Below are 14,591 nucleotides of genomic sequence, written 5' to 3'. Positions count from 1 at the left end.
AACAAAAGCATGGATGGAGTGTTTGTGTGAACTGATATAAATTCAAAGTAAACATCATTACATAAAGGGTACGGTCTTTTTTTATTATTATTTCAATAGTTTTATTCATTTCAAACATTTTAACACCAGCGGTGATGCCCATGTGCAGTGGTGCATGTTAACACAAATGCCCTGTAGCACGCGTTTTTACAGGCGCGAGGGGGAGAAGCAAACGCAGCACAAAATGCATTTGTTTTGCCGCTAACACATGCGGTTAGTGGCCACGGGAGCGTTACTGATACCGCATCCGTATCAGCAAAAAAATGCAGCCGCAGCACGGCTCGTGTGACATGTCCTCTGTGTGTCTTTTTCCCTGCTGCGCGCGTCCGCAGTGGGGAAAAAAACTGCAGTGGATACAAGCCCTAAAAGCTGAAAGTCTTTGTTGTTTTATGAACAAGCCATTGTGATGTACAGAACGTGGGAACAGGGAAAAATTGTGTTTGAGTAGAGCTCTTCATCTTACCTCAGAAAGGCTCTGGTACTGTGCTCTCCAGGGCCGTGTCTCCCTACATCACCACGATAACGTGTCTCCGCATTCCCAGGGTGATGTCGGGGGACGCGTCCGCGGGCATTACAAGGAGCCTCTGGAAGATGGAGAGGTTGTTCCTTCTACTGAATGGGGATATAAATCCGCCCGCTCAGAAGAAGGAGCTGCGGCCGTGTTTCCCCACGTTGCCATGTTAACGCTGCTGCTGGTGAAGGAGCGGAGGGGAGAGCAAGAGAACCCTCCGCTCTTTCGGCTCCGCGGGCCGGATAGAACAGCCGAATGGGCTGGATCCGGCCCGCGGGCCGTAGTTTGCCCACGGCTGTTCTACACTAATAAAAAAGAGAAAGATGCAAATTGACCGTACCTTCATGACGCCCGCCAGCCAATCAGGAGTGAGTATGCAAATTAACCTCATCCCCTCCGTGGAGACTGACAGCAGGGTGCAAAGAGGCCTGCTTGGCCATCGCCATGGTGACCTGGGAGCAGAGAAGCCTGGCCTGCAGACAGCTCCCAGCACGACCTGCTTGGCGGTCGCCGCCGTGTGGAGCCGGCAGGCCCCGCGGAGAGCACAGAACCTCGGGGAGCGGGCCTAAGCCGTCAGCAGGACATCCCCTGAGGGCTCCCAGGTTGGAGAGGGTGCAGGTCAGGCTGAGGGACACCCCTCCACCATGCACAAATTTCGTGCACCGGGTCTCTAGTATCCTTAATAAGTGAGGATTATCCACTGGTTGACCCGTTCCATCAATAGCTGGGGAGGAACTGGATATTCACACAGGGGTGAACTGACACAGGTTACTTCCCAGATATAAGAAGAGCAAGCTGGCCGAAACTGGTTTGGCTCAGTGGATAGAGCGTCGGCCTGCAGACTGAAGGGTCCCGGGTTCGATTCCGGTCAAGGGCATGTACCTTGGTTGCGGGCATATCCCCAGTGGGAGGTGTGCCGGAGGCAGCTGATCGATGTTTCTAGCTCTCTATCCCTCTCCCTTCCTCTCTGTGAAAAATCAATAAAATATGTTTAAAAAAAAAAAAAAAGAAGAGCAAGCTGCCCTAGCCAGTTTAGCTCAGTGGATAGAGCGTTGGCCAGCAGACCCAAGGGTCCCGGGTTCTATTCCAGTTGGGGGCACATGCCTGGGTTGTGGGCTCGGTCCAATGTGCAGGAGGCAGCCAATCAATAATTCTCTCTCATCATTGATGATCTCTCACCAGCAGGCAGGTGAGCGGTTAGGAGCCAGAGGTCCCGGATTGCGAGAGGGATGTCTGACTGCCCGTTTAGGCCCCATCCCGCAGGGCCTAAACCGGCAGTCAGACATCCCCCGAGGGGTCCCGGATTAGAGAGGGTGCAGGCCGGGCTGAGGGACAGCCCCCACCCCCCATGCACTAATTTCATGCACTGGGCCTCTAGTAATAAGAAGAAGGAGGAGGAGGAGAGGCAGGAAAGCTCCATAGCAGGTGGCGCTGGGAGCTGTCCCTCATCACGTGGGTGAATCACCAAGGACCCTTTTATCTCAGGTTATCATGATCTTCCTGGACAGATGGGCAAGGTGACTGGATGAGACCCAAGACACACAGCTGGTACGTGATAGAAAGGTGACTATCCTCTCCTTCTCCCCTGGAAACCTGCCCACCCTTCAACCCACCCCCCCCTCCTCTGGCCTCTGGGCCTGTCACTCACTCTGTGTCATTGTAAGCCTAATTTTATTTTTTTAAAAATATTTTTATTGATATCAGAGAGGAAGGGAGAGGGAGACATAGAAACATCTATAAGGGGAGCGAATCATGGGTCGGTTGCCTCCTGTACGCCCCCTACTGGGGATCGAGCCTGCAACCCCGGGCATGTGCCCTGACCCGGAATCGAACCGTGACCTCCTGGTTCACAGGCCGATGCTCAACCACTGAGCCACACTGGCCAGGCCCCAAAGTCTGTTTTTATAACTGAGTTACTCAGAACAGTATCCAGTCCAGGATTGCCTACTGAGTCTGGTTCGTATGGCCCGCTGCCTCTTTTAATCTAGCAAAAGTCATTTCTAAAAAAATAATACTGCCCTAACCGGTGTGGCTCAGTGGATAGAGCATCGGCCTGCGGACTGAAGGGTCCCGGGTTCGATTCCGGTCAAGGGCATGGACCTTGGTTGCGGGCACATCCCCAGTGGGAGGTGTGCAGGAGGCAGCTGATGGATGTTTCTCTCTCATTGATGTTTCTAGCTCTCTATCCCTCTCCCTTCTTCTCTGTAAAAAATCAATAATAATAAAAAAATGTTTCACTTCCTGATTTTGTGCGATTGCTTCCAGGTGGCAGCCTTTCTCTGTTCCCTCATCCCTCTTTTATTTCCGGCGAAACTTGTTTTTGGAAAGAATAAATAATTACCACGGGCCTCCTGTCCCTCAGAGAACACCACCGAAGACGTACTGTCTTGCTGATGATGAGTAGACCACTAGCAAAACTCAGATAAAAATCTTTAAATATATTTTTATTGGTTTCAGAGAGGAAGGGAGAGGGAGAGAGAGAGAGAAACATCCATGAGGAGGGAGAATCATGGATCGGCTGCCTCCCGCACGCCCCCCACTGGGGATCGAGCCCGCAACCCTGGCATGTGCCCTTGACCGGAAATCGAACCCGGGACCCTTCAGTCTGCAGGCCGACTCTCTATCCACTGAACCACACCGGCCAGGGCATCAGATAAAAATCTTTAAAAACATATTTTCATTGATTTCAGAGAGGAAAGAAGAGGGACAGAGAAATAGAAATATCCAAGTCCACACCCCAGGCATGTGCCCTGACGGGCGATCGAACGGTGACCTCCTGGTTCATAGGTCCTCACTCAACCACTGAGCCACGCTGGCCAGGTTCTGATTAACTTTTCTTTTAGGGTGATGGCAGCCGGGTCCCCCCATTATACACGTCGATTGCTCCCCACCCCCTTTTTAAAAAATATTTTTATTGATTTTTTACAGAGAGGAAGGGAGTGGGAGAGAGAGTTAGAAACATCCATCAGCTGCCTCCTGCACACCTCCCACTGGGGATGTGCCTTGACCGGAATCGAACCCGGGACCCTTCAGTTTGCTCTATCCATTGAGCCACACCAGTTAGGACAACAGCAAATCTTAAAAAAAAAAAAAAGTCTTTTTTCCTAATCATCCCTGTTTTTTTGTTTTCTTTGCCCCCCCAACCCCCCCTCATGCATAGTAGAGCCCTCCCCCATTCACTGGGACTCTTTGTGGGGGGATTGGGCACCAAAGATGGTATTGGAGGAAATGAGAATAAAGCTGGAATTTTTCGGGGTCCTGGGGAGAGACTGTCCCCCCCACCCCGCCCCGCCCCAGGTGCTAGCTAGCCGTCTGCAGGATCCACGTCTTTCCTTTCCGTTTTGTGGGTGACCCTGGATGTCCCAGCCTGCTTTTCGCTTTTTAATCAATCACCTTCGATTGTGGGGAGAACCCGGGGTGGCTGAGTGGAACCCCCGTGGGGCCCTCGGGCAACCCCAGGAACCTCAAAACCACACGGGCAGGGGCGCCAGCGGTGCAGCAGGCTCCGGACTCGGGGGGTTCTGTGGACCGAGGACGGACTTTCCTGCTCGTGCAGCGGGCTCGGTGGGTCGGGGACCCGGGATCCCCTTCCCCTACATCCCCCGCCCCGCTCCCTCCGCCCCCCGATTGCGTCCTGGGGTCCGGGACCACCTGCACCCACAGCTCGCTTTCGGAGCGCTGGGGGGCCGCTGGGGGGGTTGACGAAAGAGTGTTTGTGCGCGCAAAATGGGGCATAAGGGGGGGTGGGGGAGGGTAGTGGGGGAATAAGGACACACAGGTAACACCTCAATCCATCAATAAATGAAAAAATAAATTAAATTAAATATGAAAAATAAATAAATAAACGGGACATAAGGGGGATGTAGAGGGTAATGGGGGAATAAGGACACACAGGTAACACCTCAATCCATCAATAAATTAAATAAAATATGAAAAATAAATAAATAAACGGGGCATAAGGGGGGTGGGGGAGGGTAATGGGGGAATAAGGACACACAGGTAACACCTCAATCCATCAATAAATTAAATAAAATATGAAAAATAAATAAATAAACGGGGCATAAGGGGGGGTGGGGGAGGGTAATGGGGGAATAAGGACACACAGGTAACACCTCAATCCATCAATAAATGAAAAAAATAAATTAAATTAAATATGAAAAATAAATAAATAAACGGGACATAAGGGGGATGGGGAGGGTAATGGGGGAATAAGGACACATATGTAACACCTCAATCCATCAATAAATTAAATAAAATATGAAAAATAGATAAATAAACGGGGCATAAGGGGGGATGGGGAGGGTAATGGGGGAATAAGGACACATAGGTAACACCTCAATCCATCAATAAATTAAATAAAATATGAAAAAAAAAATAAACAAACGGGGCATAAGACGGAGAAGTCAAAAAAGTAAAAAAAACAAACAACTTGATCCCCCAAAATGATGAAAACAACAACCAGAAAACAACAGAACATCTACAACAAAGAAAAACGAAGACCGAAGAGAGTGAGGCTCAGAGGAAGCGAGCCGCGATCCTTTGAAGAGACCCGGAGGGAGGCGCGCTGCCACCTGCCCGGCTAGCTCAGTCGGTAGAGCATGGGACTCTTAATCCCAGGGTCGTGGGTTCGAGCCCCACGTTGGGCGGTTGGAATTTTTTTTTTTTCTTTCTCTTTTTGTGTGTTTTTTTTTTTCCTTCCCCAGTTCGATCTCAGACCTCATCCGGGGCTTCTTCTTTTCCAACCATTGAAGACATAAAAAAAAACTAGGAAGACGGAAGCGACTGGTGGACAGGGAACCCAGGAAACGAGAGAGCAGCTCACGTTAGAAATACGCAAAGGGTAAAACAAATAAATAAGTAAAAACATAAAAAATAAATACATAGAAATACGCAAAGGTTACAACAAACAAACTAATTAATTAATTAAATAGAAAGGAATACGCTGTTTAAATAAATAAATACGTAAAAAATAAATACATAGAAATACGCAAAGATTTAAATAAATAAATATATAAAAAATAAATACATAGAAATACGCAAAGGGTAAAACAAATAAATAAGTAAATACATAAAAAATAAATACATAGAAATACGCAAAGGTTACAACAAACAAACTAATTAATTAAATAGAAAGGAATACGCAAAGGTTTAAATAAATAAATACGTGAAAAATAAATACATAGAAATACGCAAAGGTTTAAACAAACAAATAAATAAATAAATAAATAGAAATACCCAAAGGTTAAAACGAACAAACAAATTAATTAACTAGAAAGAAATATGCAAAGGTTTAAATAAATAAATACAAAAAAATAAATAAATAGAAATACGTAAAGGTTAAAACAAACTAATTAATTACATAGAAAGGAATACACAGAGGTTTAAATAAATACATAAATACATACATAAAAAATAAATAAATAGAAATGCGCAAAGGTTAAAACAAACAAACTAATTAACTAATTAAATAGAAAGAAATACTCAAAGGTTTAAATAAATACATAAATACATAAAAAAATAAATAGAAATACGCAAAGGTTAAAACAAACAAACTAATTAATTAATCACATAGAGAGAAATACGCAAAGGTTATCTGGTGTAGAAAAATATTGGTTACCAAAAAAAATTAAAAACGAACAAGGGAAATATTGGTTAGAGAGTGGCCTATTGAAGCCAGAGGTCAGAAGGCAGGCCCATTTCTGAAATTGTGGGGTTTGCAAATACTGCTGAGGTCATTTTCTGTCCCAACGTGTGAAATGTGATGTTTTTGAAGCTGAAGGCCATGCGATGTTCAAGGTTCCTTTGGAGACAGATCAGCTATGCCTCACGGGTGTACTATGCAGATTAAGTTCCTATCTGTAAATTCCTTTATTTTTTTAACTTTGTGTATAAATTCCTTTCCATGCCTGTGGGAAGGGCTAGTGAGTATTCCGGGCTGTTTTTAAACGTCTGGACGATTGGTTTTAGTCATTCGCTAATGAGGTCGCTCCTGTGAACAGACCCTTGGGAGTTTTTTTATTTATTTTGTTTTCCCTGAATGAGTTATCCAATCGGAAAAGTTCTCCTTCGGCCATTTTAGTCTCCAAACAGACCTCCAAGCAAATAATGAGATTTTCCTAACTTAACTCAATTTCTTAGGGCAACCCTTTGCTTTTATCTGCAAATTCTCTGTCTTAAATATTTCCTTTTTTAAAAATATACACTGAGTGGCCAGATGATGATGATCTCTGAACGCGTAATAATCTGGCCACTCAGTGTATATCCTATATCAGTGGTCAGCAAACTGCGGCTCGCGAGCCACATGAGGCTCATGAGCCGCGGTTTGCTGCTCTGTTGACTAATGAGTTTGCCGACCACTGTCCTATATCATAAAAGGCTAATATGCAAATGGTCCCCTCGACCAGGAGTTCGACCAGCAGGCAGGCCGGCCAACCACCCATGTCCCCTCCCCCTGGCCAGGCTGGCCGGACCCCACCCATGCACAAATTCATACACCGGGCCTCATATATATATATATATATATATATATATATATATATATATATATATGTGTGTGTGTATATATATATATACATATATATATACATGTTTATTTATTTATTTATTAGTTCAGAGATGATAATAATCTGGCCACTCAGTGTATATTTTATTGATTTTTTACAGAGAGGAAGGGAAAGGGATAGAGAGTTAGAAACATCGATGAGAGAGGAATGTCATGGATCGGCTGCCTCCTGCACGCCCCACAGTGGGGATCAAGCCTGCAACCCAGGCCTGTGCCCTGACCGGGAATGGAACCCGTGGCAATCAAACCGGTTGGTTCCTGGGGTGACAACCTCTAAGCCACACTGGCTGGGATTACATGTTTTCCATCATTCCCAGCAATTCTCGGACATCCCCCACCATGACCACATATGATTATTATCACTTCCTGACACCATTTCAGGCTTTGGAAGTAACACACGGAAATTTTCAGCATCAGAAATGAAGCTCTCACCCTAACCGGTGTGGCTCAGTGGATAGAGCGTTGGCCTGTGGACTGAAGGGTCCTGGGTTCGATTCCGGTCAAGGGCATGTACCTGGGTTGTGGGCACATCCCCGGTAGGAGGGTGCAGGAGGCAGCTGATGGATGTTTCTCTCCCATCGATGTTCCTAACTCTTTCTCCCTCTCCCTTCCTCTCTGTAAAAAAATCAATAAACTGCCGAAACCGGTTTGGCTCAGTGGATAGAGCGTCGGCCTGTGGACTGAAGGGTCCCGGGTTCGATTCCGGTCAAGGGCATGTGCCTTGGTTGTGGGCACATCCCCAGTGGGAGGTGTGCAGGAGGCAGCTGATCAATGTTTCTCTCCCATCGATGTTTCTAGCTCTCTATCCCTCTCCCTTCCTCTCTGTAAAGTATCAATAAAATATATTAAAAAAAATCAATAAACTATATTTAAAAAATATATATATATATATGTATATACTTTTATTGATTTCGGAGAGGAAGGGAGAGGGAGAGAGAGATCGAAACATCCATGAGGAGAGAGAATCACGGATTGGCTGCCCCCTGCACGCCCCCCACCGGGGACGGAGCCCGCCACCCGGGCCTGTGGCCTGACCGGGAATGGAACGTGACCTCCTGGTTCCTAGGTCGAGGCTCAGCCCCTGAGTCACCCAGGCTGGGCTGTGACCTTATTTGGAAGTAAGGTTGTTGGAGACGGAATCCGTTAGGATGTCTGGTCGTGCCAGCGTAGAATGGGCTCTTCATCCAGCGTGACTGGTGTCTCCACGGAAAGGGGAAAATCGGGGACACACACACACATGCGCAGGAGAACTCCCCGTGAAGACAAAGGCAGGGATGGGGTAGTTTACAAGCCAGGAAACTTCTAGAAGCTGTGGGGTGGACGGGGGAGGGGGCGGGGACGGCGGGGGGATGGGAGACGGGGGAGGCATGGAACAGATTCTTCCCCAAGGCCCTCCGGACAACAAATGTGCTGTGTAAGCCAGTTTACGGTATTCTGTCATGTAACCCCAGGACACAGATAGCATCAGCGTTCTCCTGGGAGGCGATTTTCCATTTTTATGTTTTTATTTTTATTTTTTAAATATATTTTATGGATTTTTAAAATATATATATATTTTATTGATATTTTACAGAGAAGAAGGGAGAGGGATAGAGAGCTAGAAACATCGATGAGAGAGAAACATCGATCAGCTGCCTCCTGCACACCTCCCACTGGGGATGTGCCCGCAACCAAGGTCCATGCCCTTGACCGGAACCGAACCCGGGACCCTTCAGTCCGCAGGCCGACGCTCTATCCACTGAGCCAAACCGGTTTCGGCTTTATGTTTTTATTTTTATTTTAAAAATATATTTTATTGGTTTTTAAAAAATATATATATTTTATTGATATTTTACAGAGAGGAAGAGAGAGGGAGAGAGAGTTAGAAACATCGAGCAGCCGAAACCGGTTTGGCTCAGTGGATAGAGTGTCGGCCTGCGGACTCAAGGGTCCTGGGTTCGATTCCGGTCAAGGCATGTACCTTGGTTGCGGGCACATCCCCAGTGGGGGTTTGCAGGAGGCAGCTGATAGATGTTTCTCTCTCATCGATGTTTCTAGCTCTCTATCCCTCTCCCTTCCTCTCTGTAAAATATCAATAAAAATGTATTAAAAAAAAAAAAAAAAAAAGAAACATTCATCAGCTGCCTCCTGCACACCCCCGACTGGGGATGTGCCCCCAACCAAGGTCCATGCCCTTGACCAGAATCGAACCCGGGACCCCTCAGCCCGCAGGCCGACGCTCTATCCACGGAGCCACACCGGTTAGGGCTCATTGGAATGTTTTCATACCTCACACTTGGCAATTGTTCTCTTCATTTCGTCTCAAAAGCCTTAGGGAATGCCATGGTTTGTTTTGATATTTGGGGGAGTGGGCAGATAAGGGACGAAGGTGGGAAAGGGATTTTTTTTCAGCCCTGGCTGGTTTGACTCAGTGGATAGAGCATCGTCGGCCTGGGGACTGAAGGGTCCCGGGTTCGATGCCTGTCAGGGGCACAGGCCCAGGTTGCGGGCTCAGATCCCCAGCATGGAGCGTGCAGGAGGCAGCCGCTCCATGATTTTTTCTCATCATTGGTGTTTATTTCTCTCTCTCCCTCGTCCTTCCTCTTTGAAATCAATAAAAACATTAAAAAAAAAAAAAGAAAGAAAGAAAAGCAGGGAGCCCTGGCCCGTTTGGCTCAGTGGATAGAGCATCAGCCTGCGGACGGAAGGGTCCCGGGTTCGATTCTGGTCAAGGGCACGTACCTTGGTTGCGGGCACATCCCCAGTGGGGGGAGTGAAGGAGGCAGCTGATGGATGTTTCTCTCTCATCGATGTTTCTAGCTCTCTATCCCTCTCCCTTCCTCTCTGTAAAAAACCAATAAAATATATATTTTTTAAAAAGGCAGGGAGACAAGCATAAGGCCTGGAAAATGTTGGGAGCCCTTTGTGGAAATACTTTGGGGCTTGTCAAAGCAAGAAGTGTTCAACCCTGTAGCGAATTTTTTATGGGTTTATCTGAGTCAACCTGAGGACCATTGCCGGGAAGCAAAATCTCAATTTCGGGCTGAGAAAAGGCTCCGGAGCATGGCAGTCTTCCACCTTATTTTGTTTTATCGTTATTGCTAGAGGCCCAGCGCACGACATTCATGCACTGGGGGGTGGAGGGCGGTCCCTCAGCCTGGCCTGCACCCTCTCGCGGGCCCCAGGGAGCGGGCCTAAACTGGCAGGCGGACATCCCCCAGGGGACCTTAGCGCTGCTGCCTGGAGGCAGGCCAGCCGTGAGCCCGGCTTCTGGCTGAGCGGCGCTCCCCCTGGGGGAGCACACTGACCACCAGGGGTCAGCTCCTGCGGTGAGCGTCTGCCCCCTGGTGGTCCGCGAGTGTCATAGCGACTGGTCGTTTTGGGGTTCAGTTGATTTGCATATAAGGGTTTTATTATATAGGGGAGGATTTTAAATATATATATATATGTGTGTGTGTGTATATTTTTTAAATATATCTATTGATTTCAGAGAGGAAGGGAGAGGGAAAGAGAGATAGAAACATCAATGATGAGAGAGAACCACTGATCGGCTGCCTCCTGCACATCCCTAATGGGGATCAAGCATGTGCCTTTGACCGGAATCGAACCCGGGACCTTTCAGTCTGCAGGCTGATGCTCTATCCACTGAGCCACACCAGCCAGGGCAAAATATATATATATTTTTTATTGATTTCAGAGAGGAAGGGAGAGGGAGAGAAACATCCATGATGAGAGAGAATCATTGATGTCTCCTGCACGCCCCCCACTGGGGATCGAGCCCACAACCCAGGCGTGTGCCCTTGACCGGAATCGAACCCTGGACCCTTCAATCTGCAGGCCGATGTTCTATCCACTGAGCCACAGCAGCCATGGCAAAATATATATATATTTTTTTATTGATTTCAGAGAGGAAGGGAGAGGGAGAGAAACATCCATGATGAGAGAGAATCATTGATGTCTCCTGCACGCCCCCCACTGGGGATCGAGCCCACAACCCAGGCGTGTGCCCTTGACCGGAATCGAGCCCTGGACCTTTCAGTCCGCAGGCCGATGCTCTATCCACTGAGCCACACTAGCCAGAGCTGCACCTTATTTTATACATCACTAGAGGCCCGGTACGTGAATTTTCGTGCACTGCGGGCGGTGGGGGGGGATCCCTCAGCCTGGCCTGCCCCCTCTCACAGTCCAGAAGCCCTCAGGGGATGTTCTACTGTGGGCAGTGGGCCTAAGCTGCAGTCTGTCCTCCCTCTGCGGGAGGCGATGGGCCGCTTAGGGGAAGGCGCTGCCCCCATCACCCCACTGCTGCTGCCACTGCTTGGCCACCACAGCGGCCGGCCCTCCTCGGCCCTCGCAGCCACTGCGGCTTTGTCTGGAAGGATATCCGGAAGACGTCCGGTCTATCTGATCCAATTAGCATATTACCCTTTTATTAGTATAGACCAGTGGTCGGCAAACTCATTAGTCAACAGAGCCAAATATCAACAGGACAATGATTGAAATTTCTTTGGCGAGCCACATTTTTTTTTTTAAATATATTTTATTGATTTTTTACAGAGAGGAAGGGAGAGGGAGAGAGAGTTAGAAACATCGATGAGAGAGAAACATCGATCAGCTGCCTCCTGCACACCCCCCACTGGGGATGTGCCCGCAACCAAGGTACATGCCCTTGACCGGAATCGAACCTGGGACCCTTCAGTCCACAGGCCGACGCTCTATCCACTGAGCCACACCGGCTAGGGCACGAGCCACATTTTTTAAACTTAATCTTCTTCTAATACCATTTCTTCAAAATAGACTCACCAGGCTGTGGTGTTTTGTGGAAGAGCCACACTCAAGGGGCCAAAGAGCCGCATGTGGCTCGCGAGCCGCAGTTTGCAGACCACTGGTATAGATAGAGGCCCGTGGCAGGATATTCGGGCAAGAATAGGCCTTCCTTCCCCTGGCTGCCGGTACCGCCTTCGCTCTGGCCGGAGCCGCCTTTCCGCTCCCGCCCGGAGCTGTTTATCTGCCTTCCTATGCTGCTCAGAGGCTTGGAGCCCCGAAGCAGCCAGGTATGCTAACTAACCTGCCATATTTGTTGGGCTAATTTGCATACTCACTCCTGATTGGCTGGTGGGTGTTGTGAAGGTACGGTCCATTTGCATGTTTCTCTTTTCTTAGTGTAGATAATCAAGGGAGGAGGTGTAATGGAAACCACTGATTAGGAATGCCAGGCGGGAGAAAGCAAAACAGGGAAATCTCTGCGATTAGATAACAGGTCAGACCAAATAGGACCCATACTCCTTAGTGTTAACACCTGACAATCCACATGATGACCACATGGAGGGGTTTACGGTCTCTGCTCTGGGGCAGTGATTGGGCCCTGAGTGGGTCCGGGAAAAGGAAATGACCCTCACCTTTCAAACTGTAAAGAGGAAGATCGCTAGGCTCCCTGCAGGTAAAGATTGGCCTTTGGCAGGGGAGATACCAGCCGGGAAGGACTAGCCACCGTGACTGGTTTTGGTTAGAAAGTTTTTTTGTTTTTTTAAAATATATTTTATTGATTTTTTACAGAGAGGAAGGAAGAGGGATAGATAGTCAGAAACATTGATGGGAGAGAAACATCGATCAGCTGCCTCTTGCACACCTCCTACTGGGGATGTGCCTGCAACCAAGGTCCATGCCCTTGACCGGAATCGAACCCGGGACCCTTCAGTCTGCAGGCTGACGCTCTATCCACTGAGCCAAACCGGTTTTGGCTTTTTTGTGTTTTTTGTAAATTTATTTATTAAGGTGTTACATATGTGTTCTTATTCCCCCATTAACCCTCCCCCCCCACCCCCGCTCATGCCCTCACCTCCCTGGTGTCTGTGTCCATTGATTAGGCTCATAGGCATGCATACAAGTCCTTTGGTTGATCTCTCCCCCTGACCCCCACCCTCCCCTCCCTTCCCTCTGAGGTTGGATGGTCTGATCGATGTTTCCCTGTCTCTGATCTGTTTCTGTTCATCAGTTTATGTTGTTCATTATATTCCATAAATGAGTGAGACCATGTGATATTTATCTTTCTCCGCCTGGCTTATTTCACTTAGCATAATGCTCTCCAGGTCCATCCATGCTGTTGCAAATGGTGAGAACTCCTTCTTTTTTACCGCAGCGTAGTATTCCGTTGTGTAGATGGACCACAGTTTTCTTTTTTTTTTTTTTTAATATATTTTATTGATTTTTTTTACAGAGAGGAAGGGAGAAGGATCGAGCGTTAGAAACATTGATGAGAGAGAAACATCGACCAGCTGCCTCTTGCACACCTCCTACTGGGGATGTGCCGGCAACCAAGGTACATGCCCTTGACTGGAATCGAACCCGGGACCCTTGAGTCCACAGGCTGAGGCTCTATCCACTGAGCCACACCGCTTAGGGCTGGACCACAGTTTTCTAATCCACTCATCTGCTGATGGGCACTCAGGCTGTTTCCAAATCTTAGCTATGGTGAACTGTGCTGCTATGAACATAGGGGTGCATATATCCTTTCTGACTATCTGTCTTTCTGCATCTAGGATAACACACCCTTGAAATGTCTGGGTAACCTGTAACTCCCCTTTTTCCGGACCCCTCGGGGCACAGCCACATGTGCTGGGCGCCAGGACCGAGACCACAGATCCCCTCATTGTCATGTGAATTGTCCCTGCACCCACCCAAGTGTGTGTCCATCATTTTACTTTTTATCCAATCCCAGAGGGTCCTTCCCCCACTCCCCCCTGCCCCCCCCTTTGCTTTTTATCCCACCTCCTTAATCTATCACCAGTGGATTTCATGGAACCCACCTACGTCCCTCCTTTGATGGCAATATATAAATACAGATGGAAATGACCATTCTCCGGAGCATCATCTCAATCCTTTGAGGTTCTGCTTCCTGGCATATGTCGACAGTTTGGCTCCAATAAACGCACAAAAAATTCTTTGCAGGTTTCCCTGTTTTTTTCTTTTCTTTTTTTTTTTTTTTTTACGTTCACATGCCTTCCTGTGCAATCCTCACGGTGCACCGATTTTGCAGCTGAGCCAACTGGGGACTTTTGACATGCATGTGGCATGTTCTGTGCACATCCCTAGAAATTGGTGACGAAGGCTGCCGGAGCAGGGTGGGCTCCAAGGCCAAGCTCGCGCCTGCAGTCCCGCGGGACCCGCTCGAACCCCTGGGATCCGCAGGCCACGTGGACCAGCAGGGAGCCTGGATCGATGATGGTGGATCCCGTCCAGGCCTCGGGGGGCCCTCGCGCTGCGCACGCCCTTTCCTCGCAAGCACTACGTCCTGGGGGCCCGCGGCCTGCACACACGGGGCCTTTCCCGCTCTTTATCGCCCCACGAACCTCCTCCCTCCCGCACCCCCAACACCGCCCAGAATCAGGGGATGGGGTGGGGGAGATTGGGGGCATGGAAGGCGGATGAGGAGTGGCCTCGGAACTACAGTTCCCGGCATGCCTCGCGCGGCGCGGCGCAGAGCGCGTGCGCGCGCCGGGGGCG

Source organism: Plecotus auritus, assembly GCF_963455305.1.
Source record: "Plecotus auritus genome assembly, chromosome: 15".
Lineage (NCBI taxonomy): Eukaryota > Metazoa > Chordata > Mammalia > Chiroptera > Vespertilionidae > Plecotus > Plecotus auritus.
This window is presented reverse-complemented; position numbering follows the sequence as displayed.